Source organism: Bombina bombina, chromosome 5 (assembly GCF_027579735.1).
Source record: "Bombina bombina isolate aBomBom1 chromosome 5, aBomBom1.pri, whole genome shotgun sequence".
Lineage (NCBI taxonomy): Eukaryota > Metazoa > Chordata > Amphibia > Anura > Bombinatoridae > Bombina > Bombina bombina.
This window is the reverse complement of record NC_069503.1, coordinates 162,100,874-162,114,664: the sequence shown is the minus strand read 5'-3', so window position 1 is coordinate 162,114,664 and position 13,791 is coordinate 162,100,874. Positions and strand designations below refer to the sequence as shown.

At 42.6% G+C, this 13,791-nt stretch overlaps 1 protein-coding gene across 1 annotated transcript in view; it reads right to left on the bottom strand.

Moving 5' to 3' along the window:
- The window catches only part of OBSCN (obscurin, cytoskeletal calmodulin and titin-interacting RhoGEF), a 937,038-nt gene that overhangs the window by 189,936 nt on the left and 733,311 nt on the right, over positions 1–13,791 (bottom strand).

Below are 13,791 nucleotides of genomic sequence, written 5' to 3'. Positions count from 1 at the left end.
TCCCCTAAAGAAAGACTGCAACACACATGCACACAATAGGAGGGGATTGTCCATAATTAAATTAGTGGTCTCATGCCCCTTTAACCTTTTCACTACTGGGACTTTCAGAGAAGAACTTGCCCAAAATACCAGAGAATTTTTAGCATTTTTGCTATCACTCCATTTAAACAGAAATAGAGCCTTTTTTATTTTATTTTTATTTACCTGTCAAAACTATATATATTTTTTTTTTAAGTAGACAACCCAAGGTATTGATCTATGCCCATTTTGGTATATTTCATACCACCATTTCACCACCAAATGCGATCACATATAAAAAATAGTTAACTTTTTACAAACGTTGGGTTTCTCACTGACATTATTTACATTTACATGCTGCTTGTGCAATCATGGCACAAATGATTGTAAAAGCTTCTCTGGGATCCCCTTTGTTCAGAAATAACAGACGTTTGGCATTGCTATTGCTTTTTGGTAATTAGAAGGCTGCTAATTGCAGCTGCACACCACAATTCTATTATTCCTGGCAGGTTAATCAGGTAGATTGTTATTTTACTTTTACCTTTAGTGTAGAAATTACCCTCCCACCTGACACCTCCCACCCCCTGAACCCTCCCAAACGGCTCTCTACCCTCCCTCACCCGCCACTGAACACCACCATCTTAGCTACTGGCAGACAGTCTGCAAATATGAAGATTTAAGGCAATTTTTTTATTTTTTTATTTGCTACAGTGTGGGATCCCCCCTTACCCTTCAACCTCCCTGATCCCTCCCAAACAACTTTCTAACCCTCCTTCCTCAAACTAGTGTCCGCCATCTTAGGTACTGGCAGCTGTCTGCCAGTACCTATAAAACACTTACAAAAAAAAGAGAAATATTTTTTTTATTTAAAAAAATTAATAATTCTGTCGTGTATTGGCTCCCTTCACCTTCCGCCCTCTGGATCGTTAGCTAAAGAACCCCCACCCTCCCTCCCCACTTTTTTCTGTAGTGTAGCTCCACATCTCTCTCAGTCCCTTTATTTTTTTCTGTAGTGTAGGGCCATCCCACTCCCTCCCCCTCAAACTCCCTCCCACCTCCAATGCTGGACCACCCACCGCCTCCCGGATTCCCTCCCACACTCCCGCTGGCACCAGCAGATAATTGTTACAGACGGGGACTTACACAGTGTCACCATCTGTAAAGATCTAGCATCTGCCTTCATATGAAACCGGAACACTGATCGTGCTCCGGTTCCATATGCAGGTAGACGCCATGAGCTCAGGAACTCCAGCTCTCGGCTGTAACTTAACAGCCGAGACTGCTGGAGCTTCCTGCGTTGTGGGGTACAATAAGCAAAGTACTGCACAATGTATACATACATTGCATTATGTTAATGGATTAAATAGCAGATGATTGACAAAGAAATAGCAATAACCAATATACTCTGACTTTTACAGTTAGGGACCCCTTGCACCCCAAAATACTCTCTTGAATGGGGCAGGTAACCCTTTTTTCAAAAGAAGAATTGCCACTCTTTCAAAAGAGGGGTCACATGCCCAGGTGTTTATCCACTGACTACTGTGTTACCAGTGATCACCTGTCAGAACCATAAACATATGGAACAATATCAGTGGGGTGGGGTATCCCCTATGTTGTCCCCCTTAAAATACATAAACTTGCAAACCTTTCAAATGAGTGGTCCTGTGTCCACCTGCTGTCAGATGATTGTTATAACAATGACTAATTCTTCTCAACTTTAGTTATATTTTGGGGGTTCTGCAGCTTTAGAGGCATTTATTACCTAAAACCATAACAATATAACATAAGACGCCGCTAGCTATGAAGTGATCACTATAGTAAGAGTGATAACCTGGCAGTATCTGTTAGCCTAATTTTGTTGTGCTGTTGATTTTAAATGGGAGAACTGGAAAAATGTAAAATAAGAGTTTTGGTACAAATATTTTTTTTTTGTGTTATTTTGTTTGTCATTTTTTTTGGTATGCTATGTAACTTTAAATATATGTAATATTTTGGGAAGGTGAGCGTGCAACATTCTGCACAGTATTTGGTTAGCTCAAAGTAGAATGGTTTAAATTCTGTCCCTAATTGGCTAAAGCAAAGGACAGCAGAGAGACTTAAGAGGAGAATCTTTGAACTTCTCTTGATTTGCAAAACATTTTAAATAGCTATCAAAATTAAAAGATTTTAAAACATAAGCGGCAAGATAACGAGTTTGGCGTTAGCCTTAAAAAGCAGCGTTGAGAGGTCCCAACGGTGCTTTTTACCTAACGCTGGTATTTCGAGTCTGACCGCTCACTTTCGAGGCTCACTGACTGCTCACTTTTGAGGCTCACCGCTCACTTTTCCACCGCGACTCGAGGCTACCGCAAATCCCCTTACGTCAATTGCGTATCCTATCTTTTTAATGGGATTTGCCTAATGCTGGTATTATGAGTCTTGGAAGAAGTGAGCGGTAGACCCTCTCCTGTCAAGACTCCTACCGCATTTAAAAGTCAGTAGTTAAGATTTTTGTGGGCTAACGCTGGAACATAAGACTCTTAACTAAAGTGCTACAAAGTAAACTAACACCCATAAACTACCTATTAACCCCTAAACCGAGGCCCCCCCCCCACATCGCGAACACTATAATAAATTTTTTTAACCCCTAATCTGCCGACCGGACATCGCCACCACCTACATTATCCCTATGAACCCTTAATCTGCTGCCCCTAACATCGCCGCCACCTACATTATATTTATTAGCCCCTAATCTGCCACCCCTAACGTCGCCGCCACCTACCTACAATTATTGACCCCTAATCTGCCGACCGGACAGCGCCGCCACTTTAATAAATGTATTAACCCCTAAACCGCCGCACTCCCACCTCGCAAACACTAGTTAAATTTTATTAACTCCTAATCTGCCGTCCCTAACATTGCCGACACCTACTTACATTTATTAACCCCTAATCTGCCACCCCCAACGTCGCTGCTACTATAATAAATTTATTAACCCCTAAACCTAAGTCTAACCCTAAGTCTAACCCCCCCTAACTTAAATATTTAAATTAAACGAAATTAATTTAACATAATTAAATAAATTAATTCTATTTAAAACTAAATACTTACCGATAAAATAAACCCTAAGATAGCTACAATATAACTAATAGTTACATTGTAGCTATCTTAGGAAAAAAAAAATTACAAGAATTTTAAACTAATTGCAATGCAATCAGCCAATAGGATTGAGGTCGCATTTTATTGGCTGATTGGAACAGCCAATAGAATGCAAGCTCAATCCTATTGGCTGATTGCATCAGCCAATAGGATTTTTCCTACCTTAATTCTGATTGGCTGATAGAATCCTATCAGCCAATCGGAATTCAAGGGACGCCATCTTGGATGACGTCCCTTAAAGGAACCTTCATTCTTCGTTAGGACGTCATTTGAAGAGGATGGCTCCGCGTCGGCTGGATAGAAGATGGCTCCGCTCCACTCCGGAAGGATGAAGATAGAAGATGCAGCCTGGATGAAGCCTTCTGCCGTCTGGAGGACCTCTTCTGCCCTAATCGGATGAAGACTTCTGCCGTATGGAGGACCACTTGTGCCCGGTTGGGTGAAGATGGCTCAAGGTAGGGAGATCTTCAGGGGGTTAGAGTTAGGGTTTTTTAAGGGGGGATTGGGTGGGTTTTAGAGTAGGGGTGTGTGGGTGGTGGGTTTTAATGTTGGGGGGGTATTGTATTTTTCTTTTTCAGGTAAAAGAGCTGATTACTTTGGGGCAATGCCCCGCAAAAGGCCCTTTTAAGGGCTATTTGTAATTTAGTATAGGGTAGGGAAATTTTATTATTTTGGGGGGCTTTTTTATTTTATTAGGGGGATTAGATTAGGTGTAATTAGTTTAAAATTCTTGTAATTTTTTTTTTCTGTAATTTAGTGGTTTTTTTTTTCGTAATTTAGTTTATTGATTTAATTGTAATTAATTGTAGGTAGTTTAGGTAATTTATTTAATGATAGTGTAGTGTTAGGTGTAATTGTAACTTAGGTTAGGATTTATTTTTGCCAGGAATCTATTCTATTCCCTCCTTCTCTGACATCAGCCTCATTTTGAATCTATAAAGCTAACCTACGCCCTGTTCCTAGTGCTTAGTAATTTGTTATGACTCCATGATAACAGTCTATACTCTCTGAGCTCACTTCAGATAATCTCTACCAGAAATCTGATTACACCTACTCCTTGAAGAAGTACTCATTGTACTTATACAGAACTCTCCCTGCATGCCTAGTCAAATCCATTTGTGATTTATTCACCGGAATACCCGCTCAGCAAGTTGCTCATATATCCTATTGGAATCAACAGTGTAATAACCTTCCATTCCGGATACTATCCCAGTACAATTCTGATGTGTGGTTTACAAACTTACCGCAAAGCTTCTTCACTCAATCTAAGGACTTTCTAAAAGGTAAAGTGAGGAGCGGCGTCTGACGTCACCTGTCACTCTCCCTACACACTGCGCTCACGCCCACTAACCTCCGCGCTACAGAGAGACTCCAGCCGCAGCTAAGACAGACTCAGTGAGACACGCTGTCAGAAAACAGCAACCTCAGCATTAACAGACTTTCCTAGTAAACGCTGCTCAGGTAATCTGCACCCATTAAAGCCTGAATCTCTTCAGCAGTATATTTGACCTTATCCGCGGTTGGAGACAACGGGAGATAAAAGGAGATTTTTCCCTGTCAGGCACAGACTCTATCATAATTAACTGCAACAACCTCCTCAAGAGTTGTATGTTTATTCTGAATACATCTCCTCTCTGCTAGTTCAAGCTAGCACTATTATTAGGCACAGCACTCAAGTCACATAAGGATTGAATATCGTATTTTTTCAATCTGATTCAACAAATAGAATATTTCACTCATGCTTAAAGCTTTTGTTTTCCAATACCAATAGTTAATTCATGAGTGGTACAAACAACCATAAATCTACAGCTGTGATTTGTTAACTCACTCATAAATAAAATTTACTCACGCTTGGGAAAAATCCTGACATATTACTAAGCCTAAAAATGACAACAGATCCAGTAGATTTACCTCAGTTTGTGTATGCTCTTTCCCAGAGAGTTGACCAAATGGGCATAGCAATAAGAGAATTAGATCAGGAAAATCAATCATTAAGGAGAATAATACGTGATTCCCTTACTCCAAAACCAGAACCAATCCCTGAACCAACTGTCTCCCTTCCAGAACCCTTCTCTTGTAATAGGAAAAATTACCGCCAGTTCAAAACAGCTTGTCAGTTACTGTTTGGATTGAAACCAAAGACCTACTGCACAGAAAGGGTTAAAGTCCTTACAGTTATCTCTTTTCTTAGGGGTGAACCCCGGGTGTGGGCTGATGCTTCATTTGAGACTAACCAACCTATCCTAGGATCTTTGGATGAATTCTTTACCCAGATGGACGAGCTTTACCTAGATTCCGATGCTCAGTTATCAGCAGAGACCTCCATGAGGAATTTGAGACAAGGTAAACGTTTCGTTGAGGATTACATAACTGACTTCAAGCAGTATGCCAGGGATTCGCAATGGAACCCTATTGCTCTCCGCAATCAGTTTCGACTAGGTCTAGCAGAGAACATTAAAGATGAGTTGGCACGTACCGATTTACCAAAAACACTGGAAGCACTCATGTCTCTCGTCATACAAATAGACAGAAGGTTAAGAGAGAGAAGGTCAGAGAGGGGTCATATGGATCTGATTCCAAAACCAGCACAACCTTCTAATCTCTCCTCTCAAGCAAGATCAGGACCTGAACCTATGGATGTCGGCTTAGCAAGAGCCCCATTGACTCTACAAGAACGAATCTGGAGGAGGTTAAACTCACTCTGCATGTACTGTGCTAATGCTTCCCATGCTGTTGCTGACTGCCCTCTACTCCTAAAAGCAAAGAAAAGTAAGTGTTTTTCTTTATCTGCTACACAAACCCCTATGACCATACACACTTACTGCAAACTTTCTATCTCTTTACAGTGGGAGCAACGAAGCCTACACTCTGAAGCGATCATAGATACAGGAGCCTATGGGAATTTTCTCAATGTAGATATTGTAAATAATAATAATAAAATACCATGTGTGTTAAAGCATATTCCAATTGCAGTGAGAGTTATTGATGGATCCTCCATTTCAAGTGGTCCTATAACACATCAAACCATTCCTCTCTTTGTTACTACCCCATCTGGCCACTCTGAGTCAATAGAGTTTGATGTCATACCATCTCCTCTTTTCCCTGTTGTTCTAGGTTTAGCTTGGTGCATAAAACATCAACCTACCATACATTGGAACACTTTGAAGGTTGCTTTAGATTCTACCTTCTGTAAACAACACTGTGTTCAAAAAATCACTTGTTGTTCAGTGACGCCGATTATTCCCAAAATACCAAAATTCTACATCGATTACGAAGATGTCTTTAGTAAAGTGGAGGCAGAGACACTTCCACCCCATCGTATCTACGATTGTCCGATTGATATAAAACCTGGTTCATCAATTCCTTATGGTCGTTTGTATCCTTTGTCCACTCCAGAATTAGAACATCTCAAACTTTACTTAGAGGAGAATCTCCGAAAGGGTTTCATCCGTCCTTCAACTTCCTCCGCTGGGGCTGGAATGTTTTTTGTAAAAAACAAAGACGGTTCTCTACGACCCATCATTGATTACAGGGAATTAAATCTTCGTACAATAAAGAACAGATACCCACTTCCTCTGATTCCTGAATTGATAGAACGTCTCCAACATGCCACCATATTCACCAAACTAGACTTGAGAGGTGCTTACAATCTCGTGAGAATCCGTGAGGGAGATGAATGGTTGACCGCCTTCAGAACTAGGTATGGTCTCTTCGAGTACCTAGTTATGCCTTTTGGTCTCTGCAATGCCCCAGGAACATTCCAACACTTCATTAATTATGTTTTCAGAGATCTACTTGATGTGTGTTTGGTAATATACCTCGACGACATTCTTGTATACTCAAGTACTATAGAAGATCACATAAGGGACGTAAGGCGAGTACTCTCACGACTCCGCACTCATAGCTTATACGCAAAACTTGAAAAATGTCAATTCCACACCGACACCATCTCCTTCCTGGGATACACCATATCTCCAAGTGGCATTAGTATGCAGGATGACAAAGTTGAAGCCATCAGAAACTGGGTTACCCCAAAAAACAGAAAGCAGCTTCAACGTTTCTTGGGGTTTGCAAATTATTATAGGAAATTTGTTAAGAACTTTTCTTCTATAGCCAAACCCCTAACACAACTGACAAGCACCCTAACCAGATTCCTCTGGACTAACGAAGCTTCGATAGCATTTGATCAACTCAAACAGAAGATTACTTCTGCACCTATCCTCCGTTTCCCCAATTCAGAATACCAATACATACTTGAGGTTGACGCTTCAGACTTCGCCTTAGGAGCAATACTCTCACAAAAGTCCTCTCCCACTGAACCCATGTATCCCGTGGCTTTCTATTCTAAGATCTTGACTCCTCCGGAAAGAAATTATCCAATAGGAGAAAAGGAACTTGTGACAGACCCTTCTGTCAGGACTGAAGGAGTTAATTGTGTTTAGCTAAGAAACTAATTTCTAAAGACAGAGTTGCTGGCTAAGCATTCTATTGTTTGATCACCTCCAGAGAGAAAACGCCTAAGTGATAAGAAGGGCCAAGAGTGTCTTGTGGTTGAAGTGTTTAAGTAATATAATTCTATTGTATCATGTCAAAGGGCTTGTTCCCTCCATGTAATGTACAACAGCCTTTCAACCCCCATCTGGGGGGGGGGGGGGTCAGACCTGCATAAATACTAGGCATAGCCTTTTAATAAATGTCATTCTGTTTTAAACCTGAAACTGGCTGGGTTGTGAATTGCTGATTGTCTATGCAGGACATTGTTCATCTGGGGTTAACCCTTGGTACACAGTTGGTACCGTAACAATTGGTGGCAAGCGACGGAATGAACCTTATCGCCCAGAAGAGCAACTACACAAGCCAGTAACCTCAGGAAGAGGGGGATTATTACAATACTGACTAAGATGGAAAGAGTACCAGGGACAGAAGGAACCAATGGGCCCAGCATATCAGACAGAACCCCTGAAGAAGCAAGCTTTGATCGGGCGGTTAAAATAAGACTGGCATATTATGGCCCCAACCCATCTGTGGAAATTATCGACCGGGTCATAGCAGCTGTGGAGGCCAACCTACTTCGCCAAAGCAGCGCTGCAGCAGCCCAAGTGGAAAAGAGAAAAGTAAATTTTGCAGCTTTTAAAAACTTCCTGGAAACAGAAGGAGAGATTGATGGGTTCCTTGCGGATTTTGAGAGGCAATGTGCACTACACAAGGTACCCGCAGAGGACTGGGTCACAATATTATCCGGAAAATTATCCGGCCGGGCCAGTGAGGCTTTTCGGGCCATTCCAGATGAGGAGGTTGGGGATTATAATACTGTGAAAGAGGCTCTGCTCTCCAGGTATGCGGTTACATACCGGAGGCGGTTCAGAGACACTGTTAAATTAGCTGGTGATTCCTACGTTGAGTGGGCATGTAAGGTGCACCGCACAGCAGCTCACTGGATAGCGGGGTGCCAAGCCGTATCTGGGGAAGAGGTGCTGCAGCTATTCCTGTTGGAACATTGCTTTGACAAGTTATCAGCAGGAGTTAGAGAGTGGGTTCGGGACCGTAAACCCTCCACCCTGCATGAAGCTGCTCGCCTGGCAGATGAGTATATGGATGCCCGCAAACTGGACACTGCTACCACTAAGCCCCCTGCTAGAGTGGAGTACAGACCCCCAGTCACCCCAGCAGCTGCCAGTTACCAACCCCCGGCGCACCGCTATACCACACGGCCTCCGGCCACGAACTACCCTCAGAGAGCCCGGTTCAATTCACGGGGCTACTCACAGCCTATTTGGTGCTTTGGATGTAAGCAACTAGGGCACAAAAGACCAGAGTGTCCCTTAAATGCAGCGAACCAAGCACAGTCCTGGAGAAGACCCGCCGGCGGAATCCCACGTAACTCTCAGCCTGCGGCCCGCTACGTAGAGGCGCAAGAATGCTGGAGCATCCTACATGAGGCAGACCTTGTGCAAGCTGCCCACCGGAATAACCGGCAACTGGTTAAAGTGAATGGGAAGAAGGTCAGTGGTCTACGGGATACTGGTGCTACCATGACCTTGCTTCAAAAGAACTTGGTGTCTGAGAAACAGTACACTGGAGACACTGTGGCTGTGAGGGTAGCAGGGGGCGATGTGTTCAGCCTACCTGTTGCCAGGGTACATTTGGATTGGGGAGTGGGCACTAGACCTGTGAATGTGGGGGTCAAGAAGGACTTACCTGCTGATGTTCTTCTTGGAAATGACTTGGCTCCCCTTGTTTCTGCCTATGCTCCCATGGGTCCCGCTGATGTTAACCCTGTGACTACCCGTGCTCAGATCCGTGCAGCAGAGACTGACCCCCCTGCTGCTAAGCCCCAGGACGCTGAGCTCAGTAAATCTCTATCCGCTATTGATACGTGGAAGTCCCGTTACAATGCGCTGATGAAGGAGAAGAGGAGCGCAGAGGAAAAAGCACGTTTAGAACGTGAATCTCTGCTAGACAAGCTGCACCAACAGACTGCAGAAAACACCAGCTTGAGAGTGGGACATGAAACATTAAAGACAAACTTAGCGACACTTGAGGAGAAGCTGACGCTGGCTCATAGTGAGGTGCAGCAACTCAAGGGCACCCTATGTCAGTATGAAGGGATTGTGGATACCTATAAAGAGCAGGTACAGAAAACTCGTAAAGAAGCTGATGGGATTTTGAAGGACTGTTTAGCCCTAGTCTGGGCACTGAGGAAGTTGAACCCTTCTTTGTATGGATAGGAATTCTCTCTCATAAAGGGAATACAGATGGATTGTCCTGGCAAACTGACATGCCTACCACCTCCTAGTCCGGTCATCCCCAGGTTGACCCGCCAAAGGGTCAAGCCGGGTCTGCCGGAGTGTTCCACAAGGGGGGAGATATGTGACAGACCCTTCTGTCAGGACTGAAGGAGTTAATTGTGTTTAGCTAAGAAACTAATTTCTAAAGACAGAGTTGCTGGCTAAGCATTCTATTGTTTGATCACCTCCAGAGAGAAAACGCCTAAGTGATAAGAAGGGCCAAGAGTGTCTTGTGGTTGAAGTGTTTAAGTAATATAATTCTATTGTATCATGTCAAAGGGCTTGTTCCCTCCATGTAATGTACAACAGCCTTTCAACCCCCATCTGGGGGGGGGGGGGGTCAGACCTGCATAAATACTAGGCATAGCCTTTTAATAAATGTCATTCTGTTTTAAACCTGAAACTGGCTGGGTTGTGAATTGCTGATTGTCTATGCAGGACATTGTTCATCTGGGGTTAACCCTTGGTACACAGTTGGTACCGTAACAGAACTCTTGGCAATAAAAAAGGCATTGGAAAACTGGAGACACCTCCTTGAGGGAACTAAACACCCCATCATCATCTTCACGGATCATAAAAATCTTGCTTACTTACAAACTAATAAAACACTCTCAGCAAGACAAATGCGTTGGAATCTCTTCTTCACTCGATTTAACTTTCATATAGTATACAGACCATCGTCGAAAAACGGAAAGGCTGATGCCCTATCAAGAAAAGAAGACCCTCCACATTATGAGCCTGAAGTGTCCTCGATAATTCCTTCTCAGAAATTCATCGGATTAACTCCTTATCTATTAAATGCTTTTAAAGATTCCTACCCCTCCGACCAATTTGTAAATACTCACAACCTCCGTTCTAATTCAAATGGTTTGCTCATGTACAACGAGAAAGTGTATGTTCAACAAACGCTGAGACCTTTACTATTACAATTACATCATGAGGCTCCCCTTGCAGGACATCCAGGAGAAAGAAGAACAAGAGAAACCATCAGCAGGACATATTGGTGGCCATCAATGGGAAGGTCCATAAAGGATTATGTAAAGACCTGCACCGTTTGTACCACATCCAAGGCAAGCAAATCAGTACCTTATGGCACTCTCATTACAATGCCCATTCCATCTCATCCTTGGCAACATCTTTCTCTTGACTTCATCGTTGATCTACCCATTTCTTCAGGTATGAATACAATTATGGTGGTGATAGATCTCTTTTCCAAGATGGCCCATTTTGTACCTTTCCATAAGCTTCCAACAGCATCTGAGACAGCTACTTTATTCCTCTCGAATATAGTTCGCCTACATGGCCTACCAAAGGTTATGAATTCTGATAGAGGAACCCAATTCACCTCTCGTTTTTGGAGATCCCTCACTGCACTTTTACAAATCGACCATCGTTTCACGACAGCATTCCACCCACAAACTAATGGGCAGGTGGAACGGGTAAATCAATGGTTGGAACAGTACATTCGCTGTTATTGTTCTTATCGACAAGAAGATTGGTTTCAGTTTTTACCAACAGCAGAATTTGCCTTCAACAATTCAGAGAATGCGACTACTAAGTACACTCCATTCTTTGCCACTTATGGCTTTCATCCCAACCCTTATCCTACTTCAGACCTTTCAGATTCGATTTCATCATGTGGTCCTAGTGCTGTCGATTTCACTGCCAACCATCGCAACATCTTCAACAAGATGAAGGATAACATCTCGGAGTCCCAAGAGAAGCAACGACATTACTATGATCTACGACGGAGACCTGCACCTAACTATACGGTTGGGGACCAAGTGTGGTTATCAACGAAGAACTTGAAACTCAGCATACCCAGTAAGAAACTAGCTGGGTTGTACATTGGACCATTTCCGATCATAAAAATCATCAATCCAAATGCTGTTACTCTTCGTCTACCAGATTCAATGAAAATCCACTCAACCTTCCATGTGTACCTCCTTAAACCCTACAAACCAATGAGGAATCCAGACCTTGTACTACCTCCGCCGTCTGCATCTCCATCTCCTGAGGAATTTGATGTTGCATCAATCTTGGATTCAAGGTTCCACAAAGGGAAGCTACAATACCTTATTCGGTGGCTTGGTTATTCCTCTGATGAGGACTCCTGGGAACCGTTCGACCTTGTTCATGCTCCTCAGAAGGTCTCTCTGTTCCATCGGAGACATCCGGATCGTCCTGGTCCCTAACGACGGATGTCGCCCCTGGGGGGGGGGACATGTCAGGAATCTATTCTATTCCCTCCTTCTCTGACATCAGCCTCATTTTGAATCTATAAAGCTAACCTACGCCCTGTTCCTAGTGCTTAGTAATTTGTTATGACTCCATGATAACAGTCTATACTCTCTGAGCTCCCTTCAGATAATCTCTACCAGAAATCTGATTACACCTACTCCTTGAAGAAGTACTCGTTGTACTTATACAGAACTCTCCCTGCATGCCTAGTCAAATCCATTTGTGATTTATTCACCGGAATACCCGCTCAGCAAGTTGCTCATATATCCTATTGGAATCAACAGTGTAATAACCTTCCATTCCGGATACTATCCCAGTACAATTCTGATGTGTGGTTTACAAACTTAACGCAAAGCTTCTTCACTCAATCTAAGGACTTTCTAAAAGGTAAAGTGAGGAGCGGCGTCTGACGTCACCTGTCACTCTCCCTACACACTGCGCTCACGCCCACTAACCTCCGCGCTGCAGAGAGACTCCAGCCGCAGCTAAGACAGACTCAGTGAGACACGCTGTCAGAAAACAGCAACCTCAGCATTAACAGACTTTCCTAGTAAACGCTGCTCAGGTAATCTGCACCCATTAAAGCCTGAATCTCTTCAGCAGTATATTTGACCTTATCCGCGGTTGGAGACAACGGGAGATAAAAGGAGAGTTTTCCCTGTCAGGCACAGACTCTATCATAATTAACTGCAACAACCTCCTCAAGAGTTGTATGTTTATTCTGAATACATCTCCTCTCTGCTAGTTCAAGCTAGCACTATTATTAGGCACAGCACTCAAGTCACATAAGGATTGAATATCGTATTTTTTCAATCTGTATCAACAAATAGAATATTTCACTCATGCTTAAAGCTATTGTTTTCCAATACCAATAGTTAATTCATGAGTGGTACAAACAACCATAAATCTACAGCTGTGATTTGTTAACTCACTCATAAATAAAATTTACTCACGCTTGGGAAAAATCCTGACAATTTTCCAGGTCATTTTGTACTTATTTTAGCTAGGTAGTTATTAAATATTTAATAACTATTTAATAACTATTGTACCTAGTTAAAATAAATACAAAGTTGCCTGTAAAATAAATATAAATCCTAAGCTAGCTACAATGTAACTATTAGTTATATTGTAGCTAGCTTAGGGTTTATTTTATCAGTAAGTATTTAGTTTTAAATAGAATTAATTTATTTAATTATGTTAAATTAATTTCGTTAAATTTAAATTATATTTAAGTTGGGGGGGTTAGACTTAGGATTAGACTTAGGTTTAGGGGTTAATAAATTTATTATAGTAGCGGCGACGTTGGGGTCGGAAGATTAGGGGTTAATAATTGTAGGTAGGTGGCGGTGACGTTGGGGGCGGCAGATTAGGGGTTAATAACTATAATGTAGGTGGCGGCGATGTTGGGGGCAGTATATTAGGGGTTCATAGGGATAATGTAGGTGGCGGCAGTGTCCGGAGTGGCAGATTAGGGGTCAATAATATAATGTAGGTGTCAGCGATAGCGGGGGCGGCAGATTAGGGGTTAATAAGTGTAAGATTAGGGGTGTTTAGACTCAGGGTTCATGTTAGGGTGTTAGGTGCAGACATATTTTAATTTTCCCAT